Source organism: Octodon degus, unplaced genomic scaffold (assembly GCF_000260255.1).
Source record: "Octodon degus isolate 3935 unplaced genomic scaffold, OctDeg1.0 scaffold00128, whole genome shotgun sequence".
NCBI classification, from domain to species: Eukaryota; Metazoa; Chordata; class Mammalia; order Rodentia; family Octodontidae; genus Octodon; species Octodon degus.
Window position 1 is genome coordinate 2496388 of NW_004524704.1, and position 12756 is coordinate 2509143.

A 12756-nucleotide genomic window follows, 5' to 3' on the forward strand; every position below is an offset into this window, starting at 1 on the left:
TAAATTATAAAATAGGTATAAATTTAGCAAAGGATATGCAAACCCTGTCCAGAAAAATCTAAAATAATATTAATGAGAAACATGAAACAACTGTAAAAGAGATATACATCAAATACATAAAGAAAACTAAATATCTTAAGGGACTAACTTTTCCTAAACTGACCTATAGATTTAATACAATTGCAATCAATTCCAACAGGCATTGTTTATATATCTATATACTGTCAAACTGACTCCCCCGTCTCTAAGACAATTCAAAAGAAATAAATCAAAGTGAAAGTAAAATTGGAAGTAAAGTTGAAAAAAAAGAACAAAGTCACAGAACTGAGATTACCTGATTTCAAAGCTTGTTGTAAATCTGCAAAAGTCAAGATAGCACAGAACTAGGACAAAGTTAGAGAAACATAAGTTAGAGAAAAGAGCACATGATAGGCCAGGGAAATAGCTCGGTAGTCTAAGCACCTGCCTGGCAAGCGCAAGGACCTGGTTTGAACCCTGGTAGCACATGCCACGCCTGCCCCAGAACCATGGTCTTGCCATGCTGGCCACTGAAACCAAGCATGGTGGTGCACACCTGTAATCCCAGAGCCGGGCAGGCTGAGACAGGAGGATCCAAGACCATTACAGCATCCACTACTAGGCTTCAGTTTTTCTGGCATGATTTGATAACCACAAAAAAAAAAGAGAGAAAAAGCGATGAACTTCTGTTATTATAACGTGACATATACAAAATGAACTTGCTTGGAACATCAACCCATTGGTGAAAGATGACATAATTAAGTGCTTGGAAGAAAACAAGTGAAAAGTCTTAGTGAAATTGAACAAGGAAAAGTTCCTTAAATAGGAAGCTAAAAGTGTTACATATAAAATTTATATATTAATAAAAATATTAATAAATATAATTATATAAAAAGTTAAAACTGCCTTTTAAAGTGTTAAGAAAATATGCTGAGCAGACAACTGAGCAGCTTAAGCACCTGCCTGGTAAGGGCAAGCTCCTGGGTTTGATTCCTGATCAGCCAAAAAAAGTAAAAATAAATAGTGTTAAGAAAATTAAACTCAAGTCACGGATTAGAAGAAAACATTTACACAATATATTTTTAGCAAAAGAATTTTATTGCAAAGGAAACTTGGAGTTAACAGAAATCTTTGTTATTTTAATTGAGGTACCATTCTAGAGTATATACATATGCCAAAACCTGACCATTCCAACATATTAAAACATACACTTTATTGTTTATCTATTATTGAATGCTTTTAGAAATGAAGAAATGAGAAAATGAAATCAACCTTCGTAATAGGGAGGTGGACTCCTCAATGAGAAGCAAATGAGAAAACATGGGAGATAATTCAAAAATGGTAATGATGTATTACCATTCAGGCAGACACTGAATCAAAAAACATTTGATCAGGTATCTCTTAAATCCTGGGTTCATTCAGATGCACTTTATGGAAGAGATAATCTGAGAAGAGTTTTAAGAAGTGGTTGTAGGGTGTAGGCAGCACTGTAACATATGGTATTTATGCTTAGTGCAAGAAGAAAAAATATTTAAGCACAGGCTTAGAAATGCCACCCTGTCACATACTCTGTCTGCAAGCAGAGTTTATTTCAGGGGCATTTGGAGTAAACAGCTCTTCCAAGGTCTATCTCTCTCAACTGTGCTGATGATGACAGAAAGTATCTCGTCACTCATCCAGGAGCCTTAGACCCACCTTCAGCTCCATCTTCCACACCTCCTTGAGGCAGCCTGGGAAGAGAGGCTCCCAAATGCCCCCACGAGATGTGCCCTACTTCTGGGGCAGTCGGCTGTCAGCGCCCTCCCGCAGTGCCTTTGGTTTTCTCAGTGATTGGGCAGACACCACTCCTTCTGCAGTGTGTCCTCCTCTGTGAGTAGCGTCCCCGTGCCTGCCCAATACAGGGCTATATTCCAGATGTGCTCAAATTGGAGCTTTCTAATGGGTTGGACACAACGTCTTCGGAGCTTGAACCCACGCCGAGGTTTTCCTGAGATAGTTAGGCTAGCCTTCAGTTTCACCAGGTTGATAAATGTAGGAAAAAAACTGGAATGTTTAAAAATGTGGGCTGGTCTTTAAGACTATGCAATTAAGGGACACTTTCGGAGTTAGGAGGGTGAGATGTTAGCTCAAGCTCCAAAGATCCTGAGATCAACAGAGACACCAAGAAGCCAAGGAAGGGCTGGCCAAATAGCTCAGCAGAGTGAAGTGCCTGTTTAGGCAGACAGCAGCAGCTGGCTCGGGTTTGATCCTAGGTGGGCTGTGCCGGCCCCACCCCTGGGCCATGCAGAGAAGTCATTGAGACTGGGCATGGTGGCATGCACCTGTAATCCCAGCTCTTGGGAGGCTGAAAACAGGAGAATCACTACAAGTCTGAGCTACACAGTGAGACCCTACAGATCCTACAGACTGTGTACTAAATACAAAAGAGGAAGAAGAGGAAGAAGAAGAAGAAGAAGAAGAAGAGGCCAGAACAAAGAAAAGTAAGATTAATAACATCAAATCTGGGATGAGGAGATTGCTCATCAGCATAAGTGCCTGCCTGGAAAGTGCAAAGTCCAGTGTTTGATCCTTGGTATTATTTAAAAAAAAAAAAAAAGGAAAAGAAAAACAAACAAAAAAATCAAACCCAATTATAAACTTTTCCAGATGTGGTAGAAATTCCAGGGTCCAGGTGACCAATTCATGGTTAAAACAGGCACTAAAGTAAGGCATAGCTATGCCTGCCTTATTAGCCTTGCAAAGCTCATACCCCAAGGTGAAGACTGGACAAGGCAATGAGACACAAGTCCCATGAGCACAAGGAGCACTGGTGCAAAGAAAGCCCCATCCCTACCCGCGATGACGCCCAGAGGCCAGGTCCTTGCCTGCCCCACAGATGTCATCAAAGCTGGACATTTTTGTGTATTGTTTGGGTCAGCTTGAGATTTTTGTGCCCCATGTCTTTCTTTGTTGCACTCGAGTATGAGACTAAAAAGCTTATTGCCGGCTCAAGGCGTTTCTGACTGATTATTCTGGTAAAAAGGACCAAAAAGCCCACAAAACCTTCCTCCTCTTCTTCCACAGACATCAGATGCCACTGCGGTCTGAGGGCCTGGGTACCCTTTCTGTGGCCTTTATTCTTTAGGATTTGAAAGCCTTACTCCTAATGCACATCTTCCACTTCTGTCTTCACCTCTGCTTCCTAGAAGAGCTGAAGCGACCTTCACTGCTTCTCCTCTTCCTGTTATCTTAAGTCTACACATTCTCTTGTGTCTGTTCTCAAACTTCCTCTTGAAGTTGTTTCCTTTTCTCCAGTTTTACTGCCACATTCTGAGGTCAGTGGCCCTAGTTTCCTGTCCAAGAACTTGACCTAAAACTCATCAGAAATGGGACTTGAATTTCAGCACTAGGCTTCCTCTAGGAACACAGTTGCTGCCGTGCAGTCTAATATCTAAAAACGAGGGCTTTGCCTCACTTAGGAACAGAGCATAAATTGCAATTGGGCTGCAAAGCTGCTGCCAAACCCTGCTCAGATAATTAACTGGAATCTAATATCCTTTGCCCAAACGTTGCCTTATTTCTTTTCCATCTGAAATGAGAAAAGTTTAACTACAGCCTCTGCTTTTTGTAAAACATCAAAGAGGTCAGTGAAAGCTTCACTCATAAGGTGGACCGAACTCCTTACAAGCTCTGATAATCTACCTGTGGTTACGAGCACTGGCCTGCCACTGTCCCCACTATGCCTCCATTTGTCCCTCAAGGCCCAACAGCCTCCCTCCAGTGTTTAAACCCTTCTAATCTTGTCTCTCAATACTCCCTCTCGTCTGACAAATGTTCCAGCCAAACGCAACAGCTCACTGATCCCTGGGTGCAGCCAGTGCTTTCTCACTTCAATAATTTGATTCCTTTCATTCCTGTCTAGAATCCCCTTGCTTCTCATTCCCGAAGCTGCTTGTCCAAATCCTACCCACCACTGAGTGTCTAGCTGACATCTAATGTCCCCCGAGGAGCTTCAGCTTGCTGTCCTGCTCTGCCAACATCTCACAGGAGTTTTTCTTCTATTTCTTACACACAGTCTGCTAAACTATAAGCTTCACAGGCAGTTCTCACCCAAGCCCAGCCCACAGCTGGCAGTACAGGGCTTCTCAGTGCCTCAGTTGTTAATGGACGCTTTGTTTCTGCAGGTGCTTCCCTTACATTCCAAGCATTCTCATCTAGCGCCTCTCTTAGACCCCAAATCGCAGCTCAGAATCATTGCTGGGGGACTCTAGGCAGCTTCGACAGGAAAGCAAGTATTTCCCACGGTACAGATCACTGTGCAAGCTTGTGAGTCCCTGTTGGCATAAATCTCTGCTCAAATTGGATGAAACAGTAAGTAAGTAGACGATCTTCAAGGTTACCTGTGGGGATGTGGAAGGTGATCATTGTTAGCTAAGACTACCGAGCTGCCAGGGTGGGAGCAGAAGGTTTCTGGGACCTGCTGCAGGTGGGGAAGAGCAGCTGTGCAGTCACAGCCTAGTACTCAGCTACTTGACATCCGTTGAGTTTGTTTTTTTATTTTTAGTTTTTTGCAGTATTGGGGATTGAACTCAAATCCTTGTACTTGCCAGGGAGGCACTTATGCTGCTGAGCTATAATCCCAGCCCTATTGAGTTTAGTACTCAGTGCATTAGGATGCAAGTTTTGTCTAGGTCCTGGGTGTTTGCTTTATACTTGCTAGCTGGAATCTGTCTATGCTCATTGCCTGGTGACTTGCTATCCTCTCCAGTTACACAATTCACTTAAAAGGAATAGTTTTTATACTCGTTGAGCCTCCAAGAACCAATGAACAATGAGCATCCAGGTCAGGCTGGGTGTGTAATTTCTATCCCACCTCTCCTATCCACTCCCGTATTTTCTTTCTTCCCCCCCCCATAATTTATTGAGAAACAAATAGCAATGAGAGAGTTTCAAATCAAGTTGGTAGGACAGTTTTAATAATTAACACATTGCATACTCTCTTCCTACTGGTTATTTGCTGTACAAGATGCAGACATGATATCCTATTTACAAACACTATTAGAACAAATCCCTCTACTCATTAAGAGAATGACATTTTCTTTCATTGTCATTCTCCATTCATCCTCAGGCCTGACTCTTGGGCTCCCACCAGTCACCCTGTAAGCACTGTCAGGATGCTTTTCTCTGTGAGCCCTGCTAGCCAACAGCTCTGCCTCCTCTGCACAGCCTAGCCAGCTTCCGTGAGTATGTTCCCTGTCAGTAAATAGCCAACAATGAGCACATATTGAAGCTTATTTTGTGCTAAGACTAGAGCTGCTCATAGTGAATAAGACCCAGATCCCACACCTGGTCACTGAGCCAAAGCTACCTGTCTCAGTAGAACATAATTAAACTTTAAAAAATTTTTCGTGGCAATGCTTAAGACCTCTTTGGAGGTCAACTCTCACTTTAAATTTCAGATCCACTGTAGTTTTTACAGAGATAAACAAGGCGTCTTGATTCAGGCCGTCCACTCTGCCCACCACATCTGTTCAGTGCAGCCAGGTTCTAACTCACCACCCAGAGAAACATTTCATAAATCTCTGCTGGGGACATTGGCTTGGTGCTCTCCAGCAACTCCTGGGTATAAGTTAAGATGCACATGGAGCAAGCTGTCACCTTACTTCCTGGTCATCCCCACAATCTCTAGTTCTCTGTGGTTTGCCACGTAATAAAGGCAGCTGAGAACAAAAAGCTCTGGAAGGTGGTTCTGATACCCCAGGCAGCTCATCGCTTAGAAAGCAGTTTTCTCAGGTCTGATTATTAGCTCCAGTTGAAAAAGGGAAATTGCATCCTCCAGCAGAACAGGAGCCAATCTAGTGTTTGTCTGAATTTACTAGAGATTTTTGTTTTCCAGGCAGTTGTAACTGTATTTCAGTCTTTTCAAAAGAGCCCTGGGACTCCAGACTCAAGTATGCCACTGCTCCAAGTCACAGGGATAGGGAACCTCATACCCTGGTTAGGTTACTCATTCACCAACAGCGAGCCCCAGGACAGAAGATGCAACCAAGCAAGACCTTCTCCTCCACAGCAAGCGTAGATTTCAGCCCTGGTATGATGGGAAACAGTGGAACTCTTCTAACAGTAGCATTTTTAATCTCCAGATCTAGCAGTTGTCACCAGCCCAAGTCCTGAGGCTTGGAATGCAGCCTGATGCTTAACTTCTTCAGAGCACAGAAAAGCAAATGTGAATGCTGATTCTTAAGAAGAGTCTTCTCTCCAGTGTAGAAATCTTCCTCCAGTTTCCTAACCTCTTCTCAAGGTCTCAGCAGAGATAAAAGAAACACAAATGTGTCACCATGGATCCCATCTCAGACACCACTGAAAACCCAGCCCTGCCAGCTGTCAGAGCCAAAGCCGCAGTCCTGTCAGTAGCTCGCACGTCCTGGGATTTTCCGTTCTTCTCATCTGTCATCAGGGACGCACAGACATCACTGGTGAGTGGCTTCTAACTTTGAAAGAGTTTGGAAAATTAGAGTCCCTTGATGTCAGTCGGGAGATCTGCTCACTGGACTTTGTCATAATATCAACGCTCTGCTTGTCCTGGAGGGAGTTAGCCTCTCTAAAAACTTCGTATACATCTGAGTTACAGGGAGAATAACACTTGCCCTGCCTGCAGCCTGTCTTTGATACTCAAATGAGATAAAGCACATGACTAAACTTGAGAAGAGGGGAAAAAAAAATCACTGTACCAAGTAAGGCAAAGGGCCGGCCAAATAGGTCAGCGGATTAAAGGACCTGCAAGCAGGCCCAGAGTCCAGGGTTCGGTCCCTGGGCCTGCTATGCCAGCCCCACCCCCCCGGGATGCGCTGAGACGGCGAAAGAGGCTAGGCACGGTGGCGCGCGCCTATAATCTCAGCTCTTGGGAGGCTGTAAACAGGAGAATTACTATGAGTTCGATCTAGTGGTGAGACCCCCCTGAGCACCCTGTAGACCTTTCCCTAAAACACCAAAAAAAAAAAAAAAAAAAAAGAAATGAGTAAGGCGGCCGAGATAGGAAGTTACCGTGTGGCGAAGCAACTGGACAAGTGGGCGGGGCCTGGCAATCCTGGCCAGAACGCATGCGCAGAGCAGCTTCCAAGCTCTACGCTGGACACCAATCAGAGAGTGCAATGGTCAGTTCTTCTGGCCCAAGATCAAGCAGGGCTTTGATATGACAGCCTAGACCTGATGTCAGAGCAGGCGTGTGAAACACAGTGGCCATTAAGCTCCCAGCAGCTGCCTGAGCCTTATCATGGCCCGTTCTTCTCTCTGCCGGGCTGACTTCCTTCCCTACTTCAACCTGCCTGTGCGTGCTAGCGCTGCAGAGCGCTTCTTTTCGGAGCACCCCATCTCCCCTTTTCTTACCTTTAACCCCCTTTAGTAAATTTAAAACTTCTTGTTTTGCACTTGTGCAACCCTTTGTGTGGGATAACAAAAGCCTGGGAAGAGTACGAAGCGCCCTGGAATCCCTCTGTTATGGTTTATGCCTAGTTTTCCCCCCAAAACCTCGTGTAAATTATGGGGCAGACGTGGCTGGAGGAGGAATGAGTGGCCCGAGGGGCGGGGCCAGAGATCCAGGGCGGGGCCAGAGGGGCGGGGGCAGAGGGCGGGGCCCGAGGGGCGGGGCCAGATGTCCAGGGCGGGGCCCGAGAGGCGGGGCTAGAGGCGCGAAACGTTAATTAAACTGACAGCCTGCGCCTCCCTGCCCCACTCACTACCCAGGCGTCTCTTAGAGATGTGGAGAGAGCCATCCTGGACACGGTAGCACCCCAGCCTCTCCTCCACTGCCTTGAAATCCCCAGTAACTATGAGCTAAATAAACTTTTTTTTTTTTTTATTTTTTTTAATATTTATTTATTTATTTATTTATTTATTTTGTGTCTGTGTGTGTGGCCAGCTCAGCCCACCAGGGGGCGGGGCTGGCTGGCAAGTGGTGCTGGGGGATTGAACCGCGGTCCCTATGCTTTGCTTAGCTTGTTCCAAGTAGGTGCTTTAGACCACTAAGCCATCTCACCAGCCCCTAAATAAACCTTTCTTTCCCTCATTTTGCGTGTGGGGTATTTGTCCCAGCAATGAGAGAAGAGTAACTAACACACCCTCTAACACACACAGCCAGTGGCCCGTCTGCTTGCTTGGCATAAAACGTGTATAGACCACAGGAGCACAGTTACTTAGAGACAGGGCTTTGCTGCGTAGAAAACAAACTTAGGGTCAGGGATCAGCAAGTCTGTATCCTGGACCATGTTTTAGTTTTAGTACAGTGTAAGGTACATGGAAGAGGAAATCTTTTTAATAGAGTGAATATTCCTGCTAAGAAGTAATCAGAACAAAGCTCAGTTTCAGACCTGCCTTAGCCTGCAGAGAGCATCTCGGGGCTGGAGGAAGTGGTTATGCACCCTGCAGGGCAGCACTAATGGAACTTCACTCCTGAGAAGGAGTTAACCAAAACACTGGAGCTCCTTGGAGGAAACCAACAGAAGCAGACCTGTTCACGGCATTTAGCTGGGAGCCATTCGACTTAAAATGTTTTGGGAAATGGAACTACAAATAAGTTCTCCTCCCAACCCAGACAATATGTCTATAAAGGAGGAAGAGAAAGAAAATGCTGCCATCAGTGAAAGAGTACTCAAACCAGGATACGTCACATGTAACAGGCAATTTGCTGAAGGATGGAAAGACAGAAAAAATAGTCAAATGGGTGCAACTAATATGCCATTAGTCCTCCAAAAGAGGACTTCAAGGCACCTATTGTCACTCCTCGTTCATCCGAACTCTACCATGGTGACTGGGCTTAGAGGAGAGGGGAAATAAAGCTTGTATCTTTATGCAAATTGAAGCAAAAGATTCCTCCCCTCTAACAAGAACTGAGAGAGAAGGAGGCAGAGGCCATGATGTTTTCCTTTAGAAAAGAGGTCCTTGAGAAACACTGGGCGATGAGGGCTATTCAGTCTTTTGAGGGATATATTTTGAGGTTTTTTTTTTTTTAATGTATTTTGTACAGGGTCTCACTATGCAGCTTAGACTCATAGTGATCCTCCTGTTGCACCCTTCACAGAACTGGAATTACAGGCATGCACCACCATGACCAGTCTCAGTGGCGGCTCAGCGTGCCAGGGGATGGGGCCAGCACAGCATGTGGGTCCGGAGATTGAGCCCTGGTCCTATGCTTGCCTAGGCAGGCGCTTAGTCCCCTGAGCTATCCAAAGGATACATTTCAAAGAGTGAAAAATACTGACATATTTCCTAAGGCAGATACTTCTAAAAAGAGAAGGGAGGGATACCTTTCATTTTCTTTTCAACAGGGTGAATTAAATGCTTGTTTCTCCTTTGCCTTATAAAAGTTTTGTGTTTTCAAGCAGAAAAATTACACTGAAGAAGACAGATGCGAGGTCTGAGCACACCGTCCTCCCAACAGGAGCCTGTAGGTGCTGGAGATCCAGTTACTCATCCCTTTCTTAATCTGTTGATTGTTAAACCCAAGGGAAGCCCTAGTTCCTACCTCTTATGTGACAGGTTCTCAGCGCTTCTCAGATTCTCTGACTTTCTAGTAACCAGGAGGGGTTCTGACTCACACAGTGTGTGTTGAGCCCCCATAATGAAATCAAAAGTTTCTCTCTTTTGTGAAAGGATTTAACCATTCTCCCTCCAGAGTTAAAGTAAAAATAAAAAATAATAATCAGACAGCACATTCTTTCCTTCCAGCTAGCCAAAGGGGTCTTCCCAGTCCTGTAAGTATCGGTTGCTGATCTTGACCTCCTTCCACAATGTGACTTTTAATCTTGATTTGCAGAACCTTAGATTACTCAGCAGTTCACCAAGTGTCCAGGACAGCCAAGTAAAAACCTTGATGTTTTTCAAAACTCATGGACTTACTGTTCCTCTTAATCCCCCTGCGGGCCCCGTCTCTTATGCAACAGACGATGATCGTGCCTGCTGAGGAAAGGAAGTACCCAGCTCATCATTCTCCACCATTTGGGTTGGCACCTTCTCTGTTAAACTTTCTGTACTCTAAGGCTCTGTGTTCAGTGCTTGGTTCCTGCTCTTCAGGAAAGCAAAACTGATTTTGGAGTTTGTTAACAATAGTAGTTAGCTGCTACCAACATGCCTCCTCACTCTGGGTATTTTGGCTCCAAATGCTGCATCCCACACTCCTGTTCCCCTCATCTGTCTGTGGGCTCTGTATCCTTCCTGATTGCTTTGGAAACTATTGTCTGCTGCTGCGTTCTTCAAGCCAAGGGCGGCAGACCTGCTCCTTGCTGGGAGCCTACTGTGGTTCTGTGGCTTCCCACTAGGCAGCCACAAGTACCTCCTGGGGACAGCTGTGCTTGAGGAAACAGCACTCCTCACCACTGCTATCTGGAGCGCCAGCATTGTCCACTGCCTGGTGTCTACACTCAAAGCTCTTGTCTCTGGGCAGAAACATTTATTCCCTTTCCTGCATCCTGCTTGGGCCACTGGGATCGAATGCTTTGCACTGTCTCATGTCTTTCTCCCATTCCAGTGCACTGGCACTTTAAAGGAGCTATGTGGATAGATTAAAAGTGTGCTTCTAAAATGCCGGAGGTTCCCTTCTGTCCAATTTTAGCATGGAAATCCCTCCAACTCACTCATCCCTCCCTCAGTCCAGAAGAAACCAGATAGATTGGTTACCCTGTAGCAACTTTTAAAATGTTAATGGGTTTTTGAATTCTTTAGGGAATTTGTTAATGTGAAGGTTCTGGTAGAATAGCTTGAGTGGAGCCACATTTGGGGCAGCAAGGATTTAAGATCAAGGATTTCAGAACAGGCTCGTGGATGGTCCCAGATAACTGGTTCCTTTCTTGTGGAGCCTGCTGAGGAGCATAAGACTTCATTCACACTAGACTCAGTTTCACTGTAATTTTTCTGCATTCTGCAAGCCTCGCTCCTCGCTGAAATAGAGCTTCTGCCAGAGATGCTTCTGCCTTTGCAGACAAGCCAACAGCAAGCCTCAGCAAGCACAGACTATTGATTTCCTTCTCCGCACTCATTCCTCACATCTTCCCTCCTGTAGGAGCGGAGGGGTGAGTAAATAGGAAAAGAAGAGGCTTTTAGCTGGCATATCTAGCTCCCTGCTCGTGATTGGAAGTGAGTGGAGGACAGAGATGTTTATTACTCAGCTGTGATGCTCACGTCGTGAGACGGGACGCCCTGCAGAGGGGTCACTTCATACACTCTTGTTTCCTCCTCTTAAAGCCCACCTTCCTTTCCTAGAACTCAATTAGTATCTGAAATGTTCTAGAAATGTGTAAAATTGGTGATAGCAAGAACATCATGAACTTGGGACAGAAAGTTAGACTGGGATTAGTGAAGGCTGTGTGTGTTCCCAGACTGCATACTATTATCGTTCATCTTAAACAGCCAGCGTTGCATTACGGCCCCCTCCCCGAGGTTACTATAGGACATAGCTTGTGGGGTAAACACAGCCAATAGACGATGAAAAGGTAGCATTAACTTAGAGAAGAACTCAATTTAGAAACATGCATGAAGCTGATAATTTCCTCCCAGTAAATGAAAAACAAAATGTTGTCACAATAAATATTTTAATGTTTTGCTTTTCCTTTATGTGACAAAAGGTGAAGAAGGGAAGGTAGCAAATATTAAAAAACATCTCATGATAAAAACTATTTACAATATAGAATAAGATATTTAAAATAGGAGGATAAATCAGAGCCTGTCTGAGCTGCTGGAAGAGTAGAGATGGTCAGACAAAGGATGGCATGAATCCCTAGGGATAACTTCGCCCTTGTGTGACCTCTGGTCATGGGTGGTCTAATGTCTGGCTTCTTCCTGGAGACGGAGTCAAAGCCCCAGCAAAGTAGAAGCTAGAATTACAGGCCACCCTTTGAAACAGGATTCCCCAGGGGGAGAAACTCCCACAACTTACAGGGGAAGATAATAAGATAATGCACAACATGCTTGACTTGTTTTGACTCAGAATAGAACAGAAAAAAAAAAGAAAACAAAAATTTCCTTTGAGATTTTCCAAAGCAAGGCAGGATTCAAATGGTTTGGAGGCCAAAACTGACTTTAGCATGTGGCCTCCCAAAACAAGAAGCAAAACAAAACAAACCAAAAGAAAAAAAAAGCCCACAATATAAAATAAAGGTTGTCCTGGGGTGGCAGGGCCTCTTGAAGGCTGGAAAAAGAAAACATATTTTCTCTGGAGAAACACACTCTAAATCCAGCCCCCAAGGACTTGTACAAACTGCTCCAGGGATGAAAACTCACATACAAAAAGCATCATCCACATGAGCTAGCCTGTGAAGGGGAATCTGCAACAACACTGAGTCTTATTCAATATTGGATTTGCTAGAAATGAAGCATAAAAGAGATGGTGATGAAAATACCTAAAGCCATAAAAGGGAGCCTTGAAATAGGATAATGAGCAGAAAACCAGAATCGATGGGGAAGATAACCACAGGGAACGCTGATCCACTGAAGAGGTAAGCTTCAGCATTAGGTGGTCAGTGGGTCGGTTAAGTGGGGATTAGACGCAGCACAGAAAAGAATTACTGGACTTGAAGATAAATTGGGAGCCACCATAGAGAAACTAGAAAGGAGGAAAAACATGGCCATTAACATTTTAGCTGTAGTATAGCTAGAGCAGCAATCTCTAATGCACGATCACGAGTTTAAGAGACTTGAGTACAAAAAGAACTTGAGAAAAACAGAGGAGAGTTTTCTGCTATTGATGAATGCTTTTGTTCAGAAAACCCA